The following is a 27,076-nucleotide window of genomic DNA, read 5'->3' as shown; positions in this document are numbered from 1 at the left end:
GCCCAGATGGTTGGGATCTCTGATGACAAAAGTAACTTCTTAAGGCAGTAGCACCTGTAGGCACCGCCGACGAATGGGAGGGATGTTCCTGTGATGTTTTTGGTAGATACCACTGCTGTCGGTAGTTTCTTGCGTTCCTGTGTATTCGAATTGCTGCAGCAGACTGTGATGCAACCAGTAAGAAAACTTACAACTGTACACCTGTAGCCATTTGTCAGAATGTCCAGAGACATGCTGAATCTCTTTAACCTTCCAAGAAAGAATGGACACTGGTGCACCTTCATCAGGATTATGTCTGGTCTGATACCTTGGTGCTATTTTCTTGTCCTGTTCCCTTGATTCCCTTAATTATGAGAAATCTGTTGATCTCTGTTATGGATCATTTCGGTAATTGAATCTCCACAGCCCTCAGTAAAGAGCCCTTCCTGGAGTAGAGGATTAGGAAGATTCCTTACTATTCTGAGTGAAGACGTTTCTCCTCATGACTATCCCATTAGCCTCCCCTTTATTTCAAAACTATCACTGTCAGAAGTTTCAAAGTCAAAGCTAACATCAAAGTAAGTTTGTTATCAAAGTGTGCATACTGTCAGTGGCCACATTATTATGTACATTCTGTCACTAATAATAACATTCTGCCACTGAGTGTATGCTTGTGATCTTCTGCTGTGGTAGCCCATCCTCTTCAAGGTTCAATGTGTTACCCATTCAGAGACGCTGTTCTGCACACCACTGTTGTAATGTGTAGTTACTTATTTCTTCCTGTTTCTTCCTGTCAGCTTGAAGCAGTCTGTCCTTTCTCCCCTGAACTCTCTCACTGACAAGGCATTTTCACCCATGGAACTGCCACTCACTGGATGTTTTCTGCACCATTCTCCAGAGACTGTTGTGTGTGAAAATCCCAGGAGATCAGCAGTTTCTGAGATAACTCAAACCATTCCAGTCTGGTGCCAACATTCATTCCACTGTCAAAGTCACTTAGATCACATTTCTTCCTCAATCTGATGTTTTGTCTCAACAACAACTAAACCTTTTGACTGTGTCTGCATGCTTTTATGCACTGAGTTGTTGCCACATGATTGCCTGATTAAATATTTGCATTAATGAGCAGGTGTACATGTGTACCTAATATTGGGTGTATGTCCAAGTCACCATATACTATCTTAAGATTCATTTCTTGCAGGTATTTACAGAAAAGTAAAGAAAAATAATAGAATTTATGAAAATATATACATAATCTTGTCATGGTTTGGAAGATTGCATGCTTTAATGACCCAGAGAACTATGTTGGCTGGAGTCAGGACTTTATGTTTTGGCTCTTGTTAGGGTTACCATGACAAACAGGTCAAAGGGTAGAGGCCAAACTAAGAGTGGTCTACTGGTCCTCCAGGTTTGAGAGTTCAGCTCAGGGCTAACAACCCCGACTGGTAAAACAAAATTGTTACGGAAACAGAAACATTTCAGTAAAGACTGACAAACAGCCAACAGGCAAAAGAAGAGAAGCTATGGAAATAAAAAAAATTACTGAGAGCATGAAAGAGTTCTTGAAAGTGAGTCTGTAGGTTGTGGAATCAGTTCAGTGCTGAGATGAGTGAAGTTTCCATGGTGGTTCAGGAGCCCGATGGTTGAAGGGAAATATCTGATCCTGAACCTGGTGGTGTTGATCCTAAGGCTCCTGTACCTCCTTTCCGATGGTAGTGTTGAGAAGGGAGGATGACCTGGATGAGGGGCAGCCTTGATGACGGACCCTGCTTTCTTGTGTGACACCAGCACAGCATGCCCATAACTCTTGACAGAACAATACAGAGCACCACAAGCAACCAAGAACAAGAGCCGAAGCAAGCCCCATTCTGCCTTCCTGCCTATTCATATCTAGTCCTTTAACCCACATGACAGGCCTCCAACAAACACAGATTGTACTGTGTCAGCCTGCAGCCACCAGGCTTCATCATCCCCAGTGGACTCGCAGAGAGTGGCAATGTGCCTTGACTACTGGACGTCTGATTTACCCTTGGATCCTGACTCTTGGCATTGATCCCAGGACGCACTGATCACCAAACTCCAGGCTGTGAAATCCGGATTTGCCGGTGGCGGGAACCCAAACACTAGGCCTCCAACTCTGGTGCCACCGAATCGTGTACCCAGGGGATTATCGGAACTCATTCTTCCTGCCCGCACGTAACTCTGTCTCCAGAACCCAAGGCAGAGTTCCAAGTCTAAGAACAACAGCGGGTTCAGGAGGGAATGAAGCAATGCATCCAGGAATCTCTCGGGCGAGTTCCCAGACACTGCTGATATCAATTAAACATTGAAAATGTCTGCATCATTTCTCAAGAACTTGACAAGATCTTTCTTTTTGGACCTGAGCCACAATGCCTCTCAACTGTTTGCTCAGTCAATTTGTGAGTCCTTCGCAGGGGATTAGGACAACACTTAAATATCATATGGAGTCTTACTGTGGGGAAACAGGTCCTTTGGCCTCTGTGGATTCCAGGCAGAATCTATGGAGGGGAATAAGCAAACAACATTTTGGGCCAAGTCCCTATTTCACTCACTCGTCCCCCATCGCCCCCCTCCCCCACTTTAGGCAATAACCTTATCCGGATGCAGAGCCTCGCACTTCCCCAAATTAAAATCCTTTTTCCAGTATTCAGAATCAGAATATGTTGTGAAATTTGTTACATTTGTGGCAGCAGTACAGTCTAATACATAATAGTAGAGAAAAAACTGAATTACAGTATTAAATAGTTTAATTAAATAGTAGTGCAAAAAATAGGAAATTAAATAAAGTATTGAGGTGGTGTTCTTGGGTTCAATGTCCACTTAAGAATCGGGTGGCAGAGGGGAAGAAGCCGCTCCTGAATCTCTGAGTGTGTGTCTCCTTCCTGATGGTAACTGAGTGGAGGGCATGTCCTGGGCAGAAGGGGTCCTTGATGATGGACATCACTTTTCTGAGGCACTACTCCTTGAGGATTCCTGGATACTATGGAGGCTAGTGCCCCTGATGGAGCTGACTAACTCTGTGCAGCTTACTTCAATCCTATGCAGAAGCCACCAACTACCTCCCCCCACCACCATTCCCATACCAGATGGTGATGTAGCCGGTTAGAATGCTCCCCATGTACATACCAGATCTCTTCCGACTCCTAATGAAATACAGTATAGCTGCTGTCTTGCCTTCTTTATAGCTGCATTGATATGTTGTGTCCAGGTTACATCCTCAGAGATATTGACACCCAGGAACTTGAAGTTGCTCACTCTCTCCACTTCTGATCCCTCTGTGAGGACTGGTGTGCGTCCCGTTGTCTTACCCTTCCTGAAGTATTTTGCTCGCTCACTTGACCAATGTCCCAAGAATCACATCAACCTCAACACAACATGTCCTTCCACCTACACTCAGTGGCACTTTATTAGGTCTGCCTGTACACCAGCTTGCTAATGCAAATATCTAATCAGCCAATCATGTGGCAGCAACTCAATGCATAAAAGCATGCAGACATGGTCAGGAGGCTCAGTTGTTCTTCAGACCAAACATCAGAATGGGGAAGAAATGTGATCTAAGCGACTTTGACCATGGAATGATTGTTGGTGCCAGACAGGGTGGTTTAAGTATCTCAGAAACTGCTGATCTCCTTGGATTATCACACACAACAGTCTCTAGGGCAGGGGTTCCCAACCTGGGGTGCATGGACCCCTTGCTTAATGGTATTGGTCCATGGCATAAAAAAGATTGGGAATCCCTACTGTAGAGTTTACAGAGAATGGTGAGAAAAACAAGGAAAAAGATCCAGTGAGTGGTAGTTCTGTAGGCAAAAACATCTTGTTAATGAGAGAGGTCAGAGGAGAATAGCCAGATGGGTTCAAGCTGACAGTAACTCAAATAACCACATGTTACAACAGAAAATCATTTCTGAGTGCACAACACATTAAACCTTGAAGTGGATGGGCTACAACAGCAGAAGGCCACGAACATACAATCAGAGGCCACTTTATAAGGTATAGGAGCAGTTTTTTAATCATTGGCAAATTTAGAAACCTGAAGCACGGTTCCCTTCCTTTAGGTCATTAATATAATTGTGGGCCAAGAACTGTTCTCTGGGATACTCTATTAGATACCTCCTGCCTGTCTGAAAATGAATAATTTTTTCCAACTCTCTATTTTCTACCAGACAGTCATTCCAGCTTTCTCTGATACCATGGGCTTTTAATTTTTCCACTGCTGTCTGTAAAGAGTTTGTTGCCCCTGTGAATGCATGGGCTTCCTCCAATTTCCTCCCACAGTTGAATGACATATGGGTTAGGGTTAGTAAGTTGTGGACATGCTATGTTGGTGATGCTGTGGTGACAACTTCTGGGCTGATCCCAGCACGTTCTCGGACTGTGTTGGTCATTGGCACCAACAACACATTTCACTATGTTTCGATGTATATGTGACAAATAAATCTAATCTTTCTTTCATTCAACCTTTTATTTGGCACTTTGTCAAAAGCTTTTCGGAAATCTAAATACACTACATCTTTAGCAAGTTTGTAGATGTGGCCAAAATAGATGGTTGTGTGAATTTATAGAGGAATTTAAATCGATTGGGTGATTGGGCCAAGGGATGGCAAATGCAGTTTAATTTGGATAAATGTTTTTTAGAAAACAAATGAGGGTAGGACTTTCACTGTGAATGGTTGGGGCCTGGAGAGTGTTGTAGAAAGAGGGACCTAGGGTACAAATAAAGTGATGTCTGAAAGTAATGTCACAAGTCAACAGGGCAGTAAAGAAGGCTTTTGGTATGCTAGCTTTGCACTAAGTATAGAAGTTGGGAGGTTATTTATTTATTTATTGAGATACAGTGTGGAATAGGTCTTTCTGGCCCTACAAGCTGCACCACCCACCAATTCCCGATTTAATGCTAGCCTAAGCACGGGACAATTTACATTGAACAATTAACCTACTAAACGGTACATCTCTGGACTGTGGGAGGAAACTGAAGCACCTGGAGGAAACCTGTGCAGTCATGGGAGAACATACAAACTCCTCACAGACAGCGACGGGAATTGAACCTATCCATCTCTTCTGTAAAGAGTTGTGCTACCGCACCACCCACTTGCAACATCTAAGAGGCATTTGGACAGGTACATGGAGGGGAAATGCTTCGAAGATTATGAGCCAAATGCAGGAAACTGGGAGTAGCTGATTTCAGATTCAGATTTATAGATCATATGTATTGTACATTGGAACATGAGATTTTGGAGCAGAATTAGGCAAATTGGCCCATCGAGTCTGCTGTGCAATTTCACCATGGCTGATCCATTTTTTCTCTCAGCCCTAATCTCCTGCCTCTACCCCCATACCCGCCCCTCCCCGTATCCCTTCTTGCACTGACTAACCAAGAATCTATCAAACTCTGCCTTCAGTATACGAGGGGTGATTGATAAGTTTGTGGCCTAAGGTAGAAGGAGTCAATTTTAGAAAACCTAGCACACTTATTTTTCACCCTCCCCTAGTGTTGCCACCATGTCCTCGTGGACCTCCTTGGGAGATAAACCCTTGAGAGCGAGGTAGCGGATGACTGCACGAAGGCCGATGTTGTCCATTTTCTCAGACAGTGCTTACTTGCAATTTTCAACTATCTGAAACAGAAATATCACAGAAGGTATTAACTTCAATCTTTCTGCATTTTCACTCAGAGATGAACTGCACGTGCATGTAATGAGAGCTGTATAATTCATTTCCTTTTACCTTAGTCCATGAACTTATCAATCACCCCTACTGTGGACACTTCCTGGAGGCCCAAGACGCCGACTTCTACAAAGAAGGGATCCGTATGCTCCACGACCGCTGGACTAAGTGTGTAAATGTAGGAGGGGACTATGTTGAAAAATAAATGTGCTGGGTTTTCTAAAATTGACTCCTTCTACCTTAGGCTACGAACTTATCAATCACCCCTTGTACATAAAGTCTTGGCTTCCACAGCTCACAGATTCACCACACTGCGGCTAAACAAATTCCTCCTCATCTCCATTCTAAAAGGATGCTTCTCTATTCTGAGGATGTGTCCTCTGGTCTTGGACTCTCCCACCACAGGAAACATCCTCTCCACATCCACTCTATCAAGGCCTTTCACCATTTGATAGGTTTCAGTGAGGTCACCCGTCATTCTTCTGAATTCCAGTGAATACAGGCCCAGAGCCATCAAACACTCTTCATATGACAAGCCAAGATATGCAGTGAAATGAGTCGTTTGCGTGAACAACCAGCCCAAGAATGTGCTAGGGGTCAACACACAAGATTGCCACATATTCCTACGCTAACATAATGTGCCCTCAGTGTTCAGCAGAACAACACAACAACAGCAAAGCCAACCCATTTCTCACCAGCTGGGAGGGTGGGATGATGTGGTCAACATGGGCCAAAGGGCTTGCTTCTGCGTTGTATAACTTTGTGACTCTATGGACAACATCCCCATGGAAAACTTGGGAATGCTGTTCTCAACAGGGACACCCCCCGTAGCAGAAGCAAAATGAGAAAATCTATGCTAAATCCAGCCCCATAACATTACCTTTCAACCATCAGGCTCTTGAATCAAAAGGGATAACTTCACTCAACTTCACTTGCCCCATCACTGAAATGTTCCCACAACCTATGGACTCACGTTCAAGTTCTCTTCATTTCATGTTCTCAATAATCATTATTAATATTATTTTTCTTTGTGTATTTGCACAGTTTGTTGTTTGCACATGTTTGTATTGTTGTGTGCGGTCGTATATCGATTCTATTGAGTTTCTTGTATTTACTGTGAATGCCCGCAAGAAAATGAATCTCATGGTTGTATATGGTGGCATGTGTACTTTGATAACAACTTTACTTTGAACTTTCTACTTTGATGATTGGTTGAACCGGAATCATTTGTTCAACTCCCTGGATTGTTAATCCAATAACCATGTTGCTCCCACACACACGACTTGACTCTAAGCTTCCATTCTGACTCTCAGTGCCTGCATTTTCTTGCATGGATTTGCTCCCAGGACATAATGACATTAATTACTCCAGAAACCTTGTCCCAACTTCAGATTTTTCCAAGCAACTACACACATAGAAAGTATATTTTATTTGAGTAGTTACTCACTGTAAGGAGGAGTGGTTCTATTTTTAGGAGTGAACGCAAAATGAATCTCAGGCTTGTATTCGGTGACATATATGTACTTTGAAAATAAATCTACTTTGAACTTTGAACTTTGAAAAAATGGCACTCATACTCTCGGTCACCAAACTCTCTGGTCTGTAATTGACAGAGAAATGCTTGGTAATAATGCCACACAGATCCACTACTCTCCAGGCGATTTTTTGATCCGGACTTTTTAATAAGCATTACTCAGACTGGAGGGGGCTGCAGAGGCAGAGATCGATATCCAGCGACAACACCCAGGCAGGTGATTCCTGCCTGGAATCCTTTTCCGAGGCAGTAAATAATTCAGGAGTAGGTGTCAGATTTTGTCCTTCAAGACTCTGCAACTATTAAAAGTGTTTGTTTACCAATTGGTTCCTGATTTAGCACTTCGGACTTTAAAGAGAAGAACTAATCCCAAGACAAAAGACTGAAATAGAAGTAAGTACTCGTTTAACTTTATTTATAAGTCTCAGTGCTGTGTTTATTGGAACCTGGGGTGGTTTATGAAGTTAATTTCTTCATCAAGACATGTTTCAGAATCAGAATCGGGTTTAATATCACTGGAAAATATTGTGAAATTTGTTGTTTTGCAGCAGCAGTACTTTGCAATACATAATCATAAAAAACTTGTCCTGTTCTTCATTATGATGTGGTTGATCATGGTCTTTCCATGACAATGATCGTTCTTGACAAATTGTTCTAAAGAAGTGGTTTGCTATTTCCATCTGCAGGGCAGAGTCTTTACAAGGCGGGTGACCCCAAACATTATCAATACTCTTCAGAGATTGTCTGCCTGGTGTCACGACTTGTGATATGCACCAGCTGCTCATTCGACCATCCACCACCATATATTACTCTAGAAACCTTGTCCCAACTGTAAATGCCAATTTTATATATCTATGTATATATATAAAATTTAATTAAGTAAGTAGAACAAAAAGAATAGTGAAATAGTGTTCATGGGTTCATTGCCCACTCAGAAATCCGATAGGAGAGGAGAAGAAACTGTTCCTAAATATCGAGTTGAGCTCCTCTCCCTCCGCCTTGGTGGTAGCAATGAGAAAAGAGCATGTCCTGGGTGACCGGGTTCCTTAATGGTGGGTCCCAGCTTTCTGAGGCTGGTAGTTTGAGGAGATTTGAAATGTCATCAAAGACTCTAAGAAATTTCTAAAGATATATCGTGGAGAAAATTCAGACTGGTTGCATCACCGTCTGGAATCGAGGGGCCACTGCACGGGATTCTCATTACTCCCAGGGCCACATCCTTCCTTAGATACGTAGAGGATTCCTTAAATTCTTCAGAGAATTGCTCAGAATATTCCAAAGCAATCCATATTCTCAGTTCTAGATGGGTAAGTAGGGTGAGGGGAAGCAGGGGTGATATGTTGTTGAGTGTAGCTGGGACTACAGAACTGATGTTACAATCTCTTCATTCATCAGAAAACCATATGATATAGGAACAGAATTAGGCCATTTGGCCCATCCAGTTTGCTCCACCATTTCATCATGGGTGATCCCAATTTTCCTCTCAGCCCCAATACCCTGCCTTCTTCTCATACCCCTTCATGCCCCAACTAATCAAGAATCTATCAACCCCTGCTTAAATATACATAAAATCTTGGCCTCCACAGCTGCCCCTGGCAAAGAATTCCACAGACTCACCACTCACTGGCTAAAGAAATTCCTCCTCATCTCTGTTCTAAAAGGTCGCCCCTCTACCGAGGCTGTGTCCTCTGGTCTTAGACTGTCCCACCACAGGAGATGATGATCTTCTTTCAGCCATGATTTGATGATGCCTCCAACATACCTACCAATCTGTAACTGCGCTGCAAGTTCACCTACCCAGAGGAAACCCACACGCACACGGGAAGGACGTACAAGTTTGCTTGCAGAGGACGCTGGAACTGAACCCGGAATTCCGACCCCCTGAACTGTAATAGTGCTACACTAACCCCTGTGCTTCTGTAGCATTCCTATAATACTCAGCCAGTATAAACAATTTAAACAGCAAACAATGAAACACAGGAAGTGGTCGCACTTTGCATTGTCATCCCAGCAACTCAGCAATCTATTCCCATGATCCAGACTTTTTTTTCCCATAACCTTACAAATGAGGGACCGTGACTATTGCTCTAGCCCATTGATACAGGGCATCTTGGGATACGAAGATATTTTAAGAAGCCAACGACAAAAAGGAACCATGTGTGAAAGGAGGGGAAGATGTTGTGAGCTGCTGCTAGGAAGGGGAAGTACACACAGTGGTAACTTTATTTGTGGAATCCAGTGTGGTCTTCTGCTGCTAGAGCCCATCCATCTCTAGGTTTGATGTGCTGTGCATTCCAGGATGCTCTTTTGCACACTACTGCTGTAATGCCTGCTTAATTGAGTTACTACCTCCTTCCTGTTGGCTTGAACCAGTTTGGCCATTCTCCTCTGACCTCTCTTTTTGACAAGGTGTTTTCACCCTCAGAACTGCTGCTCACACAATGTCTTTTGTTTTTCGTAGCATTCCCTGTAAGCTCTAGAGACTGTTTTGTGTGAAAATCGCAGGAGATCAGCAGATTCTGAGATACTCAAACCACCCCATCTGGCACCAACAATCATTCCACGGTCAAAGTCACTTAGATCACATTTCTTCCCCATTCTGATGTTTGGTCTGAACAACAGCTGACCCTCTTGACCGTGTCTGCATGCTTTTATGCATGGAGTTGCTGACACATGATTGGCTGATTAGATGTTTGCATTAATGAACAGGTGGACAGGTGTACCTAATAAAGTGGCCACTGAGTATATGTCTGATTGAAACTGAAGGAGGCAGGGTAAATGAAAAGCCTTTTTGAAAGGTTAGAATCAGAATCAGTAAGTACATTGAGGTAGCATTGAAGGAAGATAGATTGAGTGAGTTTGTGCTTTCCCCTTTGCAGCAAAAGAGGATGAGAGGTGTCTTGATAGAGGTGTACGAGATGATGAGGCATAGATCAAGTGGACAGCCAGAGAAGCTTTCCTGGGGCAGAAAAGCCTAATACAAGGGGCATAATTTTAAGGTGATTGGAAGAAAGTATTGGGGAATGTCAGAAATAAGTTTTTTACAAAGGGAGTGGTGTCAAGAGTCATGTTAGAAACAGATACAATAGGGGCATTTAAGAAATTCTTAGATAAGCACATGGATGATAGTAACATGGAGGGGTATGTAAGAACATAAGACATAGGAGCAGAATTAGGCCATTTGGCCCATTAAGCCTTCTCCAACATTCCAGCATGGCAGATTTATTATCCCACTTAACTCCATTCACCTGTCTTCTCCCCACAACCTTTTGCCACCCTGACTAATCAGGAACCTATCAACCTCTGCTTTAAATGTATCCAATGACCTGGTCTCCACAGCTGTATGTGGCAATGAATTCCACAGATTCACCACCCTCTGGCTAAAAAAAATGCCCCCTCATCTCTCCTCTACGTGGGCATCCTACTATTCGGAAGCTGTGCCCTCTGGTTCTGGATTCCCTCACAATAAGAAACATACTCTCCACATCTACTCTATCTAGACCTTTTAATATTCACTAGGTTTCAATGAAATCCCCCTTCATTCTTCTGAACTCCGGTGAGTTCAAGCCCAGAGCCATCACACTCTCCTCAGATATTAACCTTTTCCTACCCAGAATCATTCTCGCGAACCTCCTCTGGACCCACTCCAATGCCAGCACATCTTTTCTTAGATCAGAGGCCCAAAACTGCTCACAATACTCCCAAGTATGGGCTGACCAATGCCTTAGAAAGCCTTGGCATCTCATTCTTGCTTTTATATTCTAGCCCTCTCGAAACACATGCTAACATTGTATTTGCCTTCCTCACCACCAACTCAACCTGTAAGTTAACCTTTAGGAAATCCTTCACAAGGACTGCCAAGTCCCTTTGCACTGATGATTTTAGAATTTTCTTTCTGTTTAGAAAACAGTCTACACCTTTATTCCTTCCACCAAAGTGCATGACCAGACAGTTCCCAACACTGTATTCCATTATTAATGCTTTTTGAGATGGTGATTTAGATGCATATCATATTTTTTTACTGAGTTAAGTATTGTATGTAATTAGTTTTGCTACAACAAGTGTATGGGACATTGGAAAAAAAGTTGAATTTCCCCATGGGGATGAATAAAGTATCTATCTATCTATCTATCTATCTATCTATCTATCTATCTATCTATCTATCTATCTATCTATCTGCCATTTCTTTAACCATTTCCCTGATCTATCTCAGTCCTTCTGCAGACTCCCTGCTTCCCCAACACTACCTGCCCCTCAGCTCTCTTCGTAATATCTCCAAATTTGGCCACAAAGACATCAATTCCATTTTCCAAATTGTCGGCAAGTTCTCACTGCGTGATTCCTGATAAATGAAGCAGCTACATCAAAGTTCAAAGTAAATTTATTATCTAAGTAATTAAATTTATTATCAAATGTCACCATATAAAATCCTGAGGTTTATTTTCTTGCAGGCATTCACAGTAAATGCAAAGAAACACAATAGAATCAATGAAAACCTGTACCAACAATATGGACAAACAACTGATGTGCAGGAGACACCACATTGTGCAACTACAAAGAAAAACACAAAATAGTAATAATAGTTAAGTAATAAAGATTTGTACAGTCCTTGAAAGTGAGAGTTCATAGGTTGTGGAATCAGTTCAGTGAGTGAAATTATCCCCTCTGGTTCAAGACCTGATGGGTGAGGGTTGAGGGTCCAGACACAGGGATCTTGCAGTTCCCCGTGTGGAAGAGATCTGAGTGTTTGTTGGAAACACAGGGGATTCTGCAGGTGCTGGAAATCCACAACAACACACTCAAAATGCTGGAGGAACTCAGCAGTTCAGGAGAGGAATAAACAGTCAATGTTTGGGGTTGAGACCCTTCATCAGGACTGGAAAGGAAGGTTGTAGAAAGAAGGATAGGCAATTCAACTTCCCACCCTTATTCTAAATTGACTCAGCTTCATTTGAACAGCTCCCAGGCAGACTTCACCTTCATGACTGCAGACTAAAATATTTTTTTTAAAGTTGCTATAAATAGAGAGAATGTGAAAAGGGAGAATTGGACTCAACTTTATTTTTATGAGAGAGCCTCGACTGTGGGAATGTGAGCAAGTCAATTGTAGATCTAAGCAACCACTTAGAATCTCGGCCTTAAATGGAGAAACTCATTAATAATATTTACCAGCTTTATGACTCACATGACTGATCAATAAACCAATAAACCCTCTTGATGGCAACTCTACAGGGTCTGTTAGTTACCCCTGGTTTGTGGGTGAGAGGGGAGATTAATTTATGAGTAGTGAGGAGATTGAGCTGGACATTCCTCCCTGAGCACAGAAACATGTTCAGCATCCTGTTTATCAAAAATGTACAAGACTACAGCACATTACAGGCCTTTCAGCCACAATGTCATGCCGACATTTTAACCTACTTTAAGAGAAATCCAACCCTTTCCTCCTGCACTTTGCCTCCCAGGTGCCAGGGTCAGGGATGTCTCGGATCAGGCCGACAGCATTTTAAAGGGGGAGGGTGAGCAGCCAGATGCCAGGGTACATTTTGGTACCAGTGACATAGGTAGGAAAGGAGAGGAGGTTCAGAAGAGAGAATATAGAGAGTTAGATAGAAAGCCGAGAAGCAGGATCTCCAGGGTAATAATCTCCCGATTGCTGCCTGTGCCAAGTGCCAGTGAGGGTAAGAATAGAATGATTTGGCAGATGAGTGCATGACTGAGGACCTGGTGCAGGTGGCAGGGTTTAAGATTTCTGGATCATTGGGATCTCTTCTGGGGAAGGTATGACCTGTACAAAAAGGACGGGGTACCCCTGAACCTGAGGGGACCGATATCCTTGAGGGCAGGTTGGCTAGAGCAGTTGGAAAGGGTTTAAACTAAATTGGCAGGGGAACGGGAACCAGAGTAATCGGGCTGAGGATGGGGTAGTTGTTTTACAAACAGAGGCAGTTTGTAGTGAGGCTGTGGGGAATGACAGGCAGGTAATAGTGCAAATTGCAGTCAGCGGGATGCGTTGAGGTGTAACGGGGGCAAAATTGGAAAGGGTGATGAATAAAAAACTGTAGGTGTTATATTTAAATGGATGCAGTATAGAGAATAAGGTAAAAAAATAAATTAAATCCTTAGAAAGAGGTGACATAGGATCCAAGGGTGATGAATCATTGTGGAAAGAGCTAAGGAATGGCAAGTGTAGAAAGACCCTGATGGGAGTTATATACTTAGCAGGGTCTTTGTACACTAGCAACTGCTGGCTACTCTGAACAGAAGCCAGGATGTGGCTACAAGTTATAACATGAACTGGAAAAGGCTTTTCAAAAGGGCGATGTTAAATAGTCGCAGAGTATTTCTATATACAATAGACAATAGACAATAGGTGCAGAAGTAGACCATTCGGCCCTTCGAGTCTGCACCGCCATTTTGAGATCATGGCTGATCAATTACTATCAATACCCGGTTCCTGCCTTGTCCCCATATCCCTTGATTCCCCTATCCATAAGATACCTATCTAGCTCCTTCTTGAAAGCATCCAGAGAGTTGGCCTCCACTACCTTCTGAGGCAGTGCATTCCAGACCCCCACAACTCTCTGGGAGAAGAAGTTTTTCCTTAACTCTGTCCTAAATGACCTACCCCTTATTCTCAAACCATGCCCTCTGGTACTGGACTCTCCCAGCATCTGGAACATATTTCCTGCCTCTATCTTGTCCAATCCCTTAATAATCTTATATGTTTCAATCAGATTCCCTCTCAATCTCCTTAATTCCAGCGTGTACAAGCCCAGTCTCTCTAACCTCTCTGTGTAAGACAGTCCAGACATCCCAGGAATTAACCTCGTGAATCTACGCTGCACTTCCTCTACAGCCAGGATGTCCTTCCTTGACCCTGGAGACCAAAACTGTACACAATACTCCAGGTGTGGTCTCACCAGGGCCCTGTACAAATGCAAGAGGATTTCCTTGCTTTTGTACTCAATTCCCTTTGTAATAAAGGCCAACATTCCACTACCCTTCTTCACTGCCTGCTGCACTTGCTCATTCACCTTCAGTGACTGATGAACAAGGACTCCGAGATCTCTTTGTATTTCTCCCTTACCTAACTCTACACCGTTCAGATAATAATCTGCCTTCCTGTTCTTACTCCCAAAGTGGATAACCTCACACTTATTCACATTAAACGCCATCTGCCAAGTATCTGCCCACTCACCCAGCCTATCCAAGTCACCCTGAATTCTCCTAACAGACTGGGAGAATTACGTAGGCGCTGGATCCAAAGAGAGGAAATTTGGAGAATGCCTACAATATGCCTTTTTAGAGCAGCTTGTGGTTGAGGCCACTAGGGGAATGGCCATTCTGAATCAGGTATTGTGCTGTGTTGGTAGAGCAGCAATGGTTGGAGTTTCTGAGGCAATTCGGAAAGCCTGGATGAGAGAAGTCAAAGATAGTATAATAGGAAAAGAGAGGGCATATTAGAGGTTTGGTATTGACTGGTATTACAGGAAAGATTCTAGCATGGGTTAAGCAGTGGCTGATTGACAGGACTGGGAATAAAGGAAGCCTTTTCGGGTGCTGGTGACAAGTAGTGTTCCACAGGGGCTGTGTTGGGACCAATTTTTTTGACATTACATGTCAATGATTTGGATTTTGGAATTGATGGCTTTGTGGCAAAGTTTGCAGATGATATAAAGATAGGTGAAGGGGCAGATAGTTTTGTGGAAGTAGAGAGGCTACAGAATGTCTTAGACAGATTAGGAGAATTGGCAAAGAAAAGGCAGATGGGATACAGTGTTTAGAAGTGTATGGTCATGCACTTTGGTAGAAGAAATGAAAGGGTTGACTATTTTCTTTCTTTTCTTTTTAAATCTTTTTATTAATTTTAAGAAAAACATTAGTGAAATATGAACACAAAATGTTTGAGAGTACATAATTAATAGTTTAAATAGACAATCAGATACATAATAATCAATATATAAGGCCTCCCAAACTCATAGTATTAATGTAAAAGAATCGAAAAAGAGAAAAAAAAACCCCAACAAAAACTAAAAGAAAACTTAAAAAAAAACTAACCAACATGGGCAATTGCATAATGTTAAATACATACAGTAGTGCCGATAACTCCGAACCTCCATCCAAATAATTAAGGATAATAACAGTAAGGTTTAGGATCAGACCATTTAACTCATATGGAAATGTTGAATAAATGGTCTCCAAGTTTCCTCAAATTTAACTGAAGAATCAAAAACCACACTTCTAATTTAAAAAAAAAATTAGAAGGGTTGACTATTTTCTAAATGGAGAGAAAATACAAAAATCTGAGGTGCAAAGGGGCTTGGGGGTCTTTGTGCAGGATTCCCTAAAGATTAATTTGCAGGTTGAGTCTGTAGTGAGGAAGGCAAATGCAGTGTGAGCGTTAATTTCATGATGACTAGAATATAAAAGCAAGGATGTAATGTTGAAACTTTATAAAGCACTGGTGAGGCCTCACTTGGAGTATTGTGAGCAGTTTGGGTCCCTTATCTTAGAAAGGATGTGTTGAAACTGGAGAAGGTTCAAAGAAGTTTCATGAAAATGATTACAGGAGTGAATGTAAAGAGCAAACACAAGGAAATCTGCAGATGCTGGAAATTCAAACAACAACACACACAAAAAATGCTGGTGGAACACAGCAGGCTAGGCTTGTCATATGAAGAGTGTTTGATGGCTCCGGGCCTGTATTCACTAGAATTCAGAAAAATGAGGGGTGACCTCATTGAAACCTATCAAATGGTGAAAGGCCTTGATAGAGTAGATGTGGAGAGGATGCGAGAGAGTCCAAGACCAGAGGACACAGCCTCACAATAGACGGACATCTTTTTTAGAATAGAGATGGGGAGGAATTTCTTTATCCAGAGAGTGTGAATCTGTGGAATTCTTTGTCACAAGCAGCTGTGGAGGCCAAGATTTTATGTATATTTAAGGTAGAGGTTGATAAATTCTTGATTAGTTGAGGCATGAAGGGATATGGGGAGAAGGCAGAAGATTGGGGCTGAGAGGAAAATTGGGATCACCCATGATCCCATGGTGGAGCAGACTCGATGGGTCAAATGGTGCAATTCTGGTCCTATATGTTATGGTCTTATATAATATAGCAAAATTTAGTGGGAAGTTAGAGGAATGAGAAGCTTTTAAAAATGAAATGAAGTCAACTAAAGAAGCCATAAGGACAGAAAAGATGAACTATGGAGGAAATCTAACCAATAATGTTAAAGAGGATGCAAATGGTTTTCTCAGATACATAAAGAGTAAAAGAGAATGAAAGTGAATATTGGAATGCTGGAAAATTATGCTGGAGAGTTAGTAATGGGGGTAAGGAAATGGCAGGTAAAATTAATAAGTTGAATAAACAGTCTCAGGCTTCCAGATATTGATTACATCCAATGCCTCAATAACGTTGGTTATAGTCAATACCTGTATCTAGCTGGAAGCCTGAAAAGAGTTCATTTGTTGTATACACCAGGAAAGCAGTAGATCCTTTTAAAATTTAATAAACCTTTCGCATCAGTCTTAACTGTGGAAGGCATGAGCAATGTGCCTGACTAAAAATGGGGAGGTGCTTGGGAAGCTGAAAGGTCTGAAGGTAGATAAGCCACCTGGACCAGATGGACTACAACTCAGGGTTCTGAATGAGGTGGCTGAAGAGATTGTGGAGGCAATCGTAATGAGCTTTCAAGAATCATTTGATTCTGGAATAGTTCTGGAAGACTAGAAAATTGAAATTGTTACTCCACTTTTTAAGAAGTGAAGGGAGGCAGAAGAAAGGAAATTATAAGCCAGTTAGCCTTACCTCAGTGGTTGGAAAAGTGTTGGAGTCTATTATCAAGGATGAGGTTTCGGGGTACTTGGAGACTAATGATAAAATAAGTCAAAGTCAGCATAGTTTCTATGAAGGGAAATCTTGGCTGACGAATCTGTTAGAGTTCTTCGAGAAAGTAACAAGAAGGGTGGACAAAGGAGATGGAGTGAATGTCATTTACTTGGATTTTCAGAAGGCGTTTGATAAGGTGCCACACATGAAGCTGCTTAACAAGATAAAATCCTCTGGCGTTACAGGAAATATACTGGCATGGATAGAGAAATAGCTGACAGGCAGCAAGTGGGTATAAAATGGGCTTTTTCTGGTTGGCTGCCAGTAACTAGTGGTGTTCCTGAGGGGTCAGTATTGGGACCGCTACTTTTCACATTGTTTGTCAGTGATTTAGATAATAGAATTGATAGCTTTGTGGCAAAGTTTGCAGATGATGCAAAGATAGGTGGAGGGGTAGGTAGTGCTGAGGAATCAATGCGATTGTAGCAGGACTTAGACAAATTGTAAGAATGGGCAAAAAAGTGGCAGATGGAATACAGTGTTGGGAAATGTATGATAATGAATTTTGGTAAAAGGAACAACAATGTGGACTATTATGAAAATGGGGAGAAGGTTCAAACATCAGAGGTTCAGATGGACTTAGGAGTCCTCATGTAAGACTCCCAGAAGATTAATTTACATGTTGGGTCTGTGCTAAAGAAGGCAAATGCAATGTTGATATTTATTTCAAGTGGAATAGAATATAAAAGCAAGGAGATAATCCGGAGGCTTTATCAGACACTAGTCAAGCCACACTTGGAGTATTGTCAATAGTTTTAGGCCCCATATCTCAGAAAGGATATAAGCACGAGGAAATCTGCAGATGCTGGAAATTCAAACAACACACACAAAATGCTGGTGGAACACAGCAGGCCAGGCAGCATCTATAGGGAGAAGCGCTGTCGACGTTTCGGGCCGAGACCCTTCGTCAGGACGAACGGAAAGGAAAGATACTAAGAGATTTGAAAGTAGTGGGGGGAGGGGGAAATGCAAAATGATAGGAGAAGACCGAAGGGAGTGGGATAAAGCTAAGAGCTGGAAAGGTGATTGGCAAAAGTGATACAGAGCTGGAGAAGGGAAAGGATCATGGGACGGGAGGCCTCAGGAGAAAGAAAGAGGGGGGGAAGCACCAGAGGGAGATGGAGAACAGGCAGGGTGATGGGCAGAAAGAGAGAAAAAAAACAAACAACTAGATATTGTCAGGGATGGGGTAAGAAGGGGAGGAGGGACATTAACAGAAGTTAGAGAAGTCAATGTTCATGCCATCAGATTGGAGGCTACCCAGCCGGTATATAAGGTGTTGTTCCTCCACCCTGATTGTGGCTTCATCTTGACAGTAGAGGAGGCCATGGATAGACATATCAGAATGGGAATGGGACGTGGAATTAAAATGTGTGGCCACTGGGAGATCCTGCTTTCTCTGGTGGTCTGAGCGTAGGTGATCAGAGAAACGGTCTCCCAGTCTGCGTCAGGTCTCACCAATATATAAAAGACCACACCGGGAGCACCGGATGCAGTATACCACATCAGCTGACTCACAGGTGAAGTGTCGCCTCACCTGGAAGGACTGTCAGGGGCCCTGAATGGTGGTGAGGGAGGAAGTATAAGGGCAGGTGTAGCACTTGTTCCGTTTACAAGGATAAGTGCCAGGAGGGAAATCGGTGGGAAGGGATGGGGGGGACGAGTGGACAAGGGAGTTGCGTAGGGAGCGATCCCTGTGGAAAGCAGAAAGAGGGGGGAGGGAAAGATGTGCTTGGTAGGTGTGCAGATGTGCAGAAGGGATGTATTGTCATTGGAGAGAGTCCAGAGGAGATTCATGAGGATGATTCTGGGAATGAGGGATTAACATGTAAGGAGTGTCTGGCAGCTTTGGGCCTGTACTCACTGGAATTTTGAAGAATACATGGGGATCTCATTGAAATCTACTGAAATTTGGAGGGACTAGATAGGATGGATGTGGAGAGGATGTTTTCTATTGTGGGGGTATCCTGAACTAGAGGGCACAGCCTCAAAATTGAGAACAGAGGTTCTCAACTGAAACTTAGAGCAGAGGTAAGGAGGAATTTTTTTAGCCGGAGAGTAGTGAATCTGTGGAATGCTCTGCCACAGACTGCGGTGGAGGCCAAATCCATGTGTATATTTAAGGCGGAAGTTGATAGCTTCCTGATCAGTCAGGGCATCAAAGGATATGGCGAGAGGGCAGGTGTATGGGGCTGAGTAGGATCCGGGATCAGCCATGATGGAATGGCGGAGAAGACTCGATGGGCTGAATGGCCTAATTCTGCTCCGATGCTTAATAACTTCCTGAACTTTTAATGCATTAAGGTGCTATCTTTTTGTAAAGCAACTGATTAATTAAAAAAATTGATTCCGATTGAATACAGGATAGAGTAGATGGAGGTTTAATCTTCATTCCTTTACCACAGAAGGATATTAGACTTTACACAACCCAACGTTCCTCTCCGCTGTCTCCAACACCAATTTAATACCCATCCATCAAACTAAACATTTATCGTTGGAAAATATTTACGTGATTAATTTTCCGATTTGAATACGTTCTCATTCCTACATGAAGTTTATCATCTTTCAGTCTCCTCTTTCATTAACTCTACCATGGAGAGCATTCTAACTGGCCCTATTGCTGTCTGCTCTGGGGGGAGGTGCGGTGGGCTACTGCACAGCATCGAAAGGAACTGCAGAGATTTGTAAACTTCGTCAGCTACATCATTTGCACGAGCTTCCAGGACATCTTCAAAGAGCAATACCTCAAAAAGGTGGCACCCATCAATAAGGGCCTCCATTACCCAGCTTATGCCCTTTTCTCACTGTTACCATCAGGTAGGAGGTACAAAAGCCTGAAGGCACACACTCAAGTGATTCAGGAACAGCTTCTTCCCCTCTGCCATCCGATTCCTGAATGGACAACAAACACATGAACACTACCTCACTACTTTTTTATTTCTATTTTTGCACTACTTGTTTAACTATTTAATAGAGATTTACACTTAATGTAATTCACTTTTTTTCTCTGTTATTATTTATTGCAATATACTGCTACTGTAAAGACAACAAATTTCCTGGAGAGAATGGCTTGTCATATGAAGAGCGTTTGATGTCTCTGGGCCTGTATTCACTAGAATTCAGAAGAATGAGGGGTGACCCCACTGAAACCTATTGAGTGGATGTGGAGAGGATGTTTCTATGGTGGGAGAGTCTAAGACCAGAGGACACAGCCTCAGAATAGAGGGACGTTTTTATTTAGAACAGAGATGAAGAGAAATTTCTTTATCCAGAGAGTATGAATCTGTGGAATTCTTTGCCACAGGCAGCTGTGGAGGCCAAGATTTTATGTATATTTAAGGCAGAGGTTGATAGATTCTTGATTAGTTGGGGCATGAAGGGATATGGAGAGAAGGCAGGAGATTGGGGCTGAGAGGAAAATTGGGATCACCCATGATGAAATGGTGGAGCAGACTCGATGGGTCAAATGGTGCAATTCTGGTCCGATATGTTATGGACATATGCTGGCGATATTAAACCTGATTCTGACTCCTTGGGATTTGGGCAAGGACAGTGTTAATAAGCCCATCCCTAACTTCCCTTTGAGAAGCCCCTCCTTGAGCCTCTGCAGTCCTCAGAACATAGAACAGTACAGCACAGGAGCAGGTCCTGCATCCCATAATGTTGTGCTGATTCAACAAAATTAGTAATCAAATGGCTAGCTCAACTAATCCCTTCTGCCTACATCATGTTCGTATCCTTCCAGTTTCCTCACAGTCACGTGCCTATCTAAATGTCTCTTAAAAGTTTTCAATGTGTCTGTTTCTACCCCCACCCCAGGCAGCACATTCCGGGCACCCACCCCTCTCTGTGTAAAAAAACTTACCTCTGACATTCCCCCCATACTTTCCACCAATCACTTTAAAACTATGTCCCTTTGTATTAGCCTGAGGAGGGAAAAAACTCTCTGGCTAGCCACTCTATCTAAGTTTCTTATCACATTGTACACTTTGTCAAATTACCTCATCCTCCTTCACTCCAAAGAGAAGAGCCCGAGCTCACTCAGTCTCTCCTCATACGACGTGCTGTCCCGTCCAGGAGAGATCTGGATCCTGGTGAACCTGGTAAATCTCCTCTACACCTTCACTGCGTCCTTCCTATAATGAGATGGCTGGACTGAGCACAATATGCCAAGTGCTTTATCTTGCCGTTATAGGAATTTTCACAGATACACCATAGAAAGCATTCTGTCTGGATGCAGCATGGCAAATGCTCTGCCCGTGACGGCAGAGAGTTGTGGACACACACCAGCACATCACAGAAACCAGCTTCACCTCCACGGGCTCTGTCTACACTTCTCGCTGCCTTGGTAAAGCAGCCAGCGTAATCAAAGAGCCCACCCACCCCGGACATTCTCTCTTTGCCCCTCTCCCATCGGGCAGAAGATACAAAAGCCTGAAAGTACGTCCCACCAGGCTCAGGGACAGCATCAACCCCACTGTTATCAGACTCTTGAAAAGATCCATTGTACAATAAAATGGACCATTTGCCTCACAGTCTACCTCATTATGATCTTACACCTAATTGTTTACCTGCACCGCACTTTCTCTGTAGCTTTTACACGTTATTCTGCATTCTGTTGTTGTTTTCCCTGGTTCTACCTCAGTGCACTGTGCAATGATCTGATCTGTATGCACAGTCTGCAAGACCAGCTTTTCACTGTGTTTCAGTACCAGTGACGATAACAAACCACTCCCAGTATCAATACTAGATGAGTGTCCTGGGGCATAGTCTGTTGACCTGAGCACTGATCTGTAGGGACTGACTAACTTGAATCCAAATTGCTGCCTGGACTAGAGAACACATCTTATGAGGAGAGGCTGAACAAGTGAGGGTTTTTCTCCTTGGAGAGAAGGAGGATGAGAGGTGACTTGCTACAGGAGTACATGATGACAAGGGGCATACAGTAGAATGAGTGGACAGCTAGTGACATTTTCCCCAGGGTGGAATTGACTAATATGAGGGGACCTAACGTTAAGATGATTGTAGGAGAGTATAGAGGGGATATCAGAGGTTAGATTTTTACACAGAAGGTGGGGAGTGCATAGAACGCACTGCCAGAGTGCTGGTAGAGGAGATACATTAGAGAGATGTAAGAAACTGTTAGATAGGCACATAGGTGGTCAAAAAAATGAGAGTTGTGTGGGGGGAAGGCGTTAGATTGATGTTAGGGTAGATTAAAAGGTCAACAGAACATCGGGGCCAATTCTGTGCTGTAATGATTGATGGTCTATGTAAACAAGCTGTGATAAAAGGCTGACATCAGTAACGGTGAAAATAAACCTCTCCATCTGTTCACTAACATCATTCCTAAAGCATGACGGAAAGCCAGTCTACAAGATTCCAGATCTATACAGGTCCCCTCCTCCACCATTGGTTCATGCTCTCCCCGTCTGCCCACACCCTTAACGAGGATAGGGTTCCTCTTGTCCTCACCTACCACCGCAAGAGTGCCCGCAACTAACCTGTCATTGTCCACAACTCCTGTCGTCTTCAGTGGGATCCTACCACCAAACACAGCTTCAACTCACCTCCCACCCACCCATTCTCCGCTTTCTACAGCGATCCGTGATCCTCTCGTCCACTCGTCCCTCCTGACACTTATTGCTGAAAGTGGAAGAACTACTACACCTGTCCATTCACCTCCTTCCTCACCTCTGTTCGGGACCCCAAACAGTACTTCCACTTCTCCTTTATATTGTATCCAGTGCTCCCAGCCTCCTCTGCCTTGGAGAGGACCCGACACAGATTGAGGACTGCTTTGCCAAGCGCCTTTGAGGATATAATGAGCGCAGTGGATAGAGGGGAACCACAGGCATTATTTACTTGGATTTCCACAAGGCATTTAATAAGGTGCCACATAAAAGATTTATCCATAAAATAAGGATGCATAGAGTTGGAGGTGATGTATTAGCATGGATAGAGGATCAGTTAACTAATAGAAAGCACAGAGTTGAGATATATGGATGTTACTCTGGTTGGCAATCAGCGGTGTGCTGCAGGGCTTGGTGCTGGGCCCGCAACTGTTCGCAATATACATTAATGATCTGGAAGTGGGGACCGACTGTAGTGTATCTAAGTTTGCTGATGTTACTGAATTGAGTGGAAAAGCAAATTGTGCAGAAGATACGGAGAATCTTCTTAGAATCTTAGAATGTTACCTGGGTTTCAGCACTTAAATTACAGAGAAAGGTTGAACAAGTTAGGTCTTTATTCTTTGGAGCGTAGAAGGTTGAGGGGGGACTTGATAGAGGTATTTAAAATTATGAGGGGGATAGATAGAGTTGATGTGGATAGGCTTTTTCCATTGAGCGTAGGGGAGATTCAAACAAGATGGCATGAGTTGAGAGTTAGGGGGCAAGAGTTTAGGGGTAACACGAGGGGGAACTTCTTTACTCAGAGAGTGGCAGCTGTGTGGAACAAGCTTCCAGTAGAAGTGGTAGAGGCAGGTTCAGTATTGTCATTTAAAGTAAAATTGGATAGGTATATGGACAGGAAAGGAATGGAGGGTTATGGGCTGAGTGCAGGTCGGTGGGACTAGGTGAGAGTAAGCATTCGGCATGCTCTAGAAGGGCCGAGCTGGCCTGTTTCCTCACCTGCCTATCACCTCTCTCTGGTGCTTCTCCACCTTCCCTTACCCCCAAGATGCCCTCTCTTCTAGCAGATTCCTTCTTCTCCAGCTCTTTTTCTTTTCCACCTATCTCCTTCCAGCATCTTGCTTCATCCTCCTTCCCCACCCACCTGGCTTCACCTATCACTTTCTAGCTTGTCCTCCCCCCTCCCCCCCACCAACCTTCTTATTCTGGCTTCTGCCCCCTCCCTTTCCAGTCCCAATAAAGAGTCTTGGCCCAAAAAGTCGACTGTTTATTCATATCCATAGATGCTGCCTGAGCTGCTGAGATCCTCCAGCATTTTGTGTGTGTTACTCTGGCCTATACTGATGTCCACATCTTCACGGGTAGTCCCTTGGGTCTGAAGATGAGTTGACTTCCCTCCACTCCAATTCTGTGGAGTCTAAGCTGACAAAACATTGTCGCTGTCAGTGTAATGTTATCACAGCACCAGTGACCTGTTCATTTTCACTGCTACTTGCAGGGAGTTTGTAGGTTTTTACTGTAACCGTGTGGGTTGAGGACCAGACTTGTGATGTTATATTAAAGTTCTATTATATGCTGGTAAGGCCTAATTTGGAGTACTGTGTGCAGGTCTGGTAAACCTAGTGACAGGAAAGATGTCAATAGATTGAAAGAGGACAGAGTTATGGGGAGAAGTTGAATAGGTTAGGACATTATTCCCTGGAGTATAGGAGAATGAGAGGAGATTTAATAGAGGTTTACAAAATCATGGGGGGTATAGGTAAGTTAAATACAAGCAGGCATTTTCCACTGAGGCTGGGCGAGATCAGAACTAGAGGTCATGGGTTAAAGGTGAAAGGTGAAATATTTAAGGGGCAGCTGAGAGGGAGTTCCTTCACTCAGGGGGTGGTGATAGTGTGGGGTGAGCTGCTGATGGAAGTGGTGGATGTGGGTTGAAATCCAACAGTTAAGAGAAGGTTGGATAAGCACATGGTGTGGAGAGCAATGGTTCAGGTGCAGGTTGATGGGACGAGGCAAAGTGACAGTTCAGCATGGACATAATGGGCCGAAGTGCCTGTTTCAGTTTTGTAGTGCTCTATGACTCTATGAGGAACTGCAACGTTATCATTAACACAACAACCAGTATTGATGATTGAAGGCACTGCTGCCCAATCAGACCAGCACATAATAATGGTACCTTTGCAAACACTTCCATGAAATGGGTAGTGTTGAAGTCTCAATGAAATAAAGAAATCAATTTCTTTAGCCAGGGGTTCATGAATCTGGAATTCATTGCCACAGACGGCTGCGGAGTCTAAATCACTGGGTATATTTGAAGAGGCAGCTCATAGGTTCTTGATTAGTAAGGGTGTCAAAGGTTATTGGGAGAAGGCAGGTGAACGGGGTTGAGAGGGCACCACCAGGATCAGGAACAGTTATTACCCTTCAACCATCAGGTTCTTGAATCAGTGTGGATAACTTCACTCACCTCAACACTGAGCTGATTCCACAACCTAAGGACTCACTTGCAAAAGATTCTACAACTCATGTTTTCATTGTTATTTTCTATTTATTTATTATTTTTATATTTGTGTAGTTTGTTGTCTTTTGCACATTGGTTGTTTGTATGCAGTTTGTCATTAATTCTTGTGCTCTTTGTATCTACTGTCAATGCAGGCAAGAAAGTGAATCCCGGGGTTGTATGTGGTGACCTTGATAGTTAAATTTACTTTGAACGTTGAAATTAGCCATGAAGGGATGGCAGAGCAGACTCGATGGGCCAAAGGGTCAAACTCTGCTCCTTTATCTTATGGTCATGTGGACTGTGGGGAGCTGTGTCATCACTCGATGACTTCAAGATGACAGGAGTCACAAAGTCTCCACAACGTCAAAATCTCCCAAACACGCTTGATTGAGTAAGGTACATTTTGTGAAGGGTGCTTTGGATATTCAAGAATTTATTTCAAAAAGTGCTTGGCAGTCAAGGGTAAGTTTTCAAACAAGCTGGATTGTGACCACTTGTGAAAGGTTCAACTGTGCCGACAGGATGAAAAAAAATATGTGTAATCCAAATAGTGTTCATCTTGTAAGGAGGTGATCTGCCTGCCAATTCTTGTTGCTCCAGGGCTTAACTCCTACTGAGCACCAATTCCCACAGCCCATCCACCCGCCCCCAGAACGGTTTATTAATGATTATTCCTGCAGGAGTCAGGCAAATCAATAAGGCATTTAAATGGGATATGGGAAGTGGCAGTAATGTTTCGAATAGATCCTCTCGAAATCACTCACACTAACTTTGAATCAGAACCCGACCCACATTTATTACCATCTCATATGTTGTGAGATTTGATGTTTTGTGGCAGCACTACAGAGCAGAGATGTAAAATTACAGCAAACTACACAATAAATGAACAGTACAAAAGGAATATTGAGGTAGCGTTCATGGACCGTTCAAAAATCTGACCATTGAGGGGCAGATACTTGATTCACTTATTGAGAAAAAGCACAGAGCAGACCCTTCCGGCCCTTCGAGCCAGGCTGCCCTGCAATCCCCCGATTTAACCCTAGCCTCATCACAGGACAATTTACAATGACCAAGTGACCTACCAACCAGTAGGTCTTTGGACTGTGGGAGGAAACCAGAGCACCCAGAGGAAACACATGTGGTCACGGGGAGAACATGCAAGCTCCCTACAGGCAGTGGCGGGAATTGAACCCTGGACGCCTGTACTGTAAAGCGTTGTGCTAACCACTACGCTACAGTGGACTGTTCCTGAATCACTGAGTGTGTGCTTTCAGGCTCCTTTACCTTCTCCCTGATGGTAGTAAGGAGAAGAAAGCATATTGGTCCTTAAAGATGGATACAGCCTCTTGAGGCACCAGCTCTTGATGATGTCCTTGGCGGTGGGGTGGGTTTTTCCAGTGATTGATCTGGCTGAGTCTACTACCCTCTGTCGGCTCTTGTGATTCAGGGCACTGAAGCTTCCTTACCAGGCTGTGATGCAGCCAACCAGAGTGATCTTCCCCATACATCTGTAGAACATAGAACTGTAGATCACAGGACAGGCCCTTCAGCCAATGATGTCATGCTGACCTTCTAACCTACTCTAAGATCAATCTAACCCTTCCCTCCCATATAGCCCTCCATTTTTCTTTCATCTATGTGTCTGTCTAAGGGTTTCTTAAATGTCCCTAATATATCTTTCTCTAGCATCACCCTGGTTCTTCAGGACAATACAGAACACAACAAGCAACAAGGCAACTACAGAGAACCAAGTGCTGTTCCTCTCTCCCTAATGCTGGCCTCTGACCCCAGGACAGGCCATCTTCAGCTAACCGTGACACTACGATGGCGCCCCAAGGCCT

At 43.4% G+C, this 27,076-nt stretch overlaps 1 protein-coding gene across 1 annotated transcript in view; it reads left to right on the top strand.

Annotated features, from left to right (window-relative positions):
* LOC140727073 (P2Y purinoceptor 3) overlaps positions 1 to 27,076 on the top strand; it is a 67,711-nt gene that overhangs the window by 22,660 nt on the left and 17,975 nt on the right. The window contains exon 2 of the mRNA XM_073044301.1: positions 7,541 to 7,594. The gene's annotated coding sequence lies outside the window, so the exon portion shown is untranslated. The remainder of the gene's footprint in view (positions 1 to 7,540; positions 7,595 to 27,076) is intronic.

Source organism: Hemitrygon akajei, chromosome 4 (genome assembly GCF_048418815.1).
Source record: "Hemitrygon akajei chromosome 4, sHemAka1.3, whole genome shotgun sequence".
Lineage (NCBI taxonomy): Eukaryota > Metazoa > Chordata > Chondrichthyes > Myliobatiformes > Dasyatidae > Hemitrygon > Hemitrygon akajei.
This window is presented reverse-complemented; position numbering and strand designations above follow the sequence as displayed.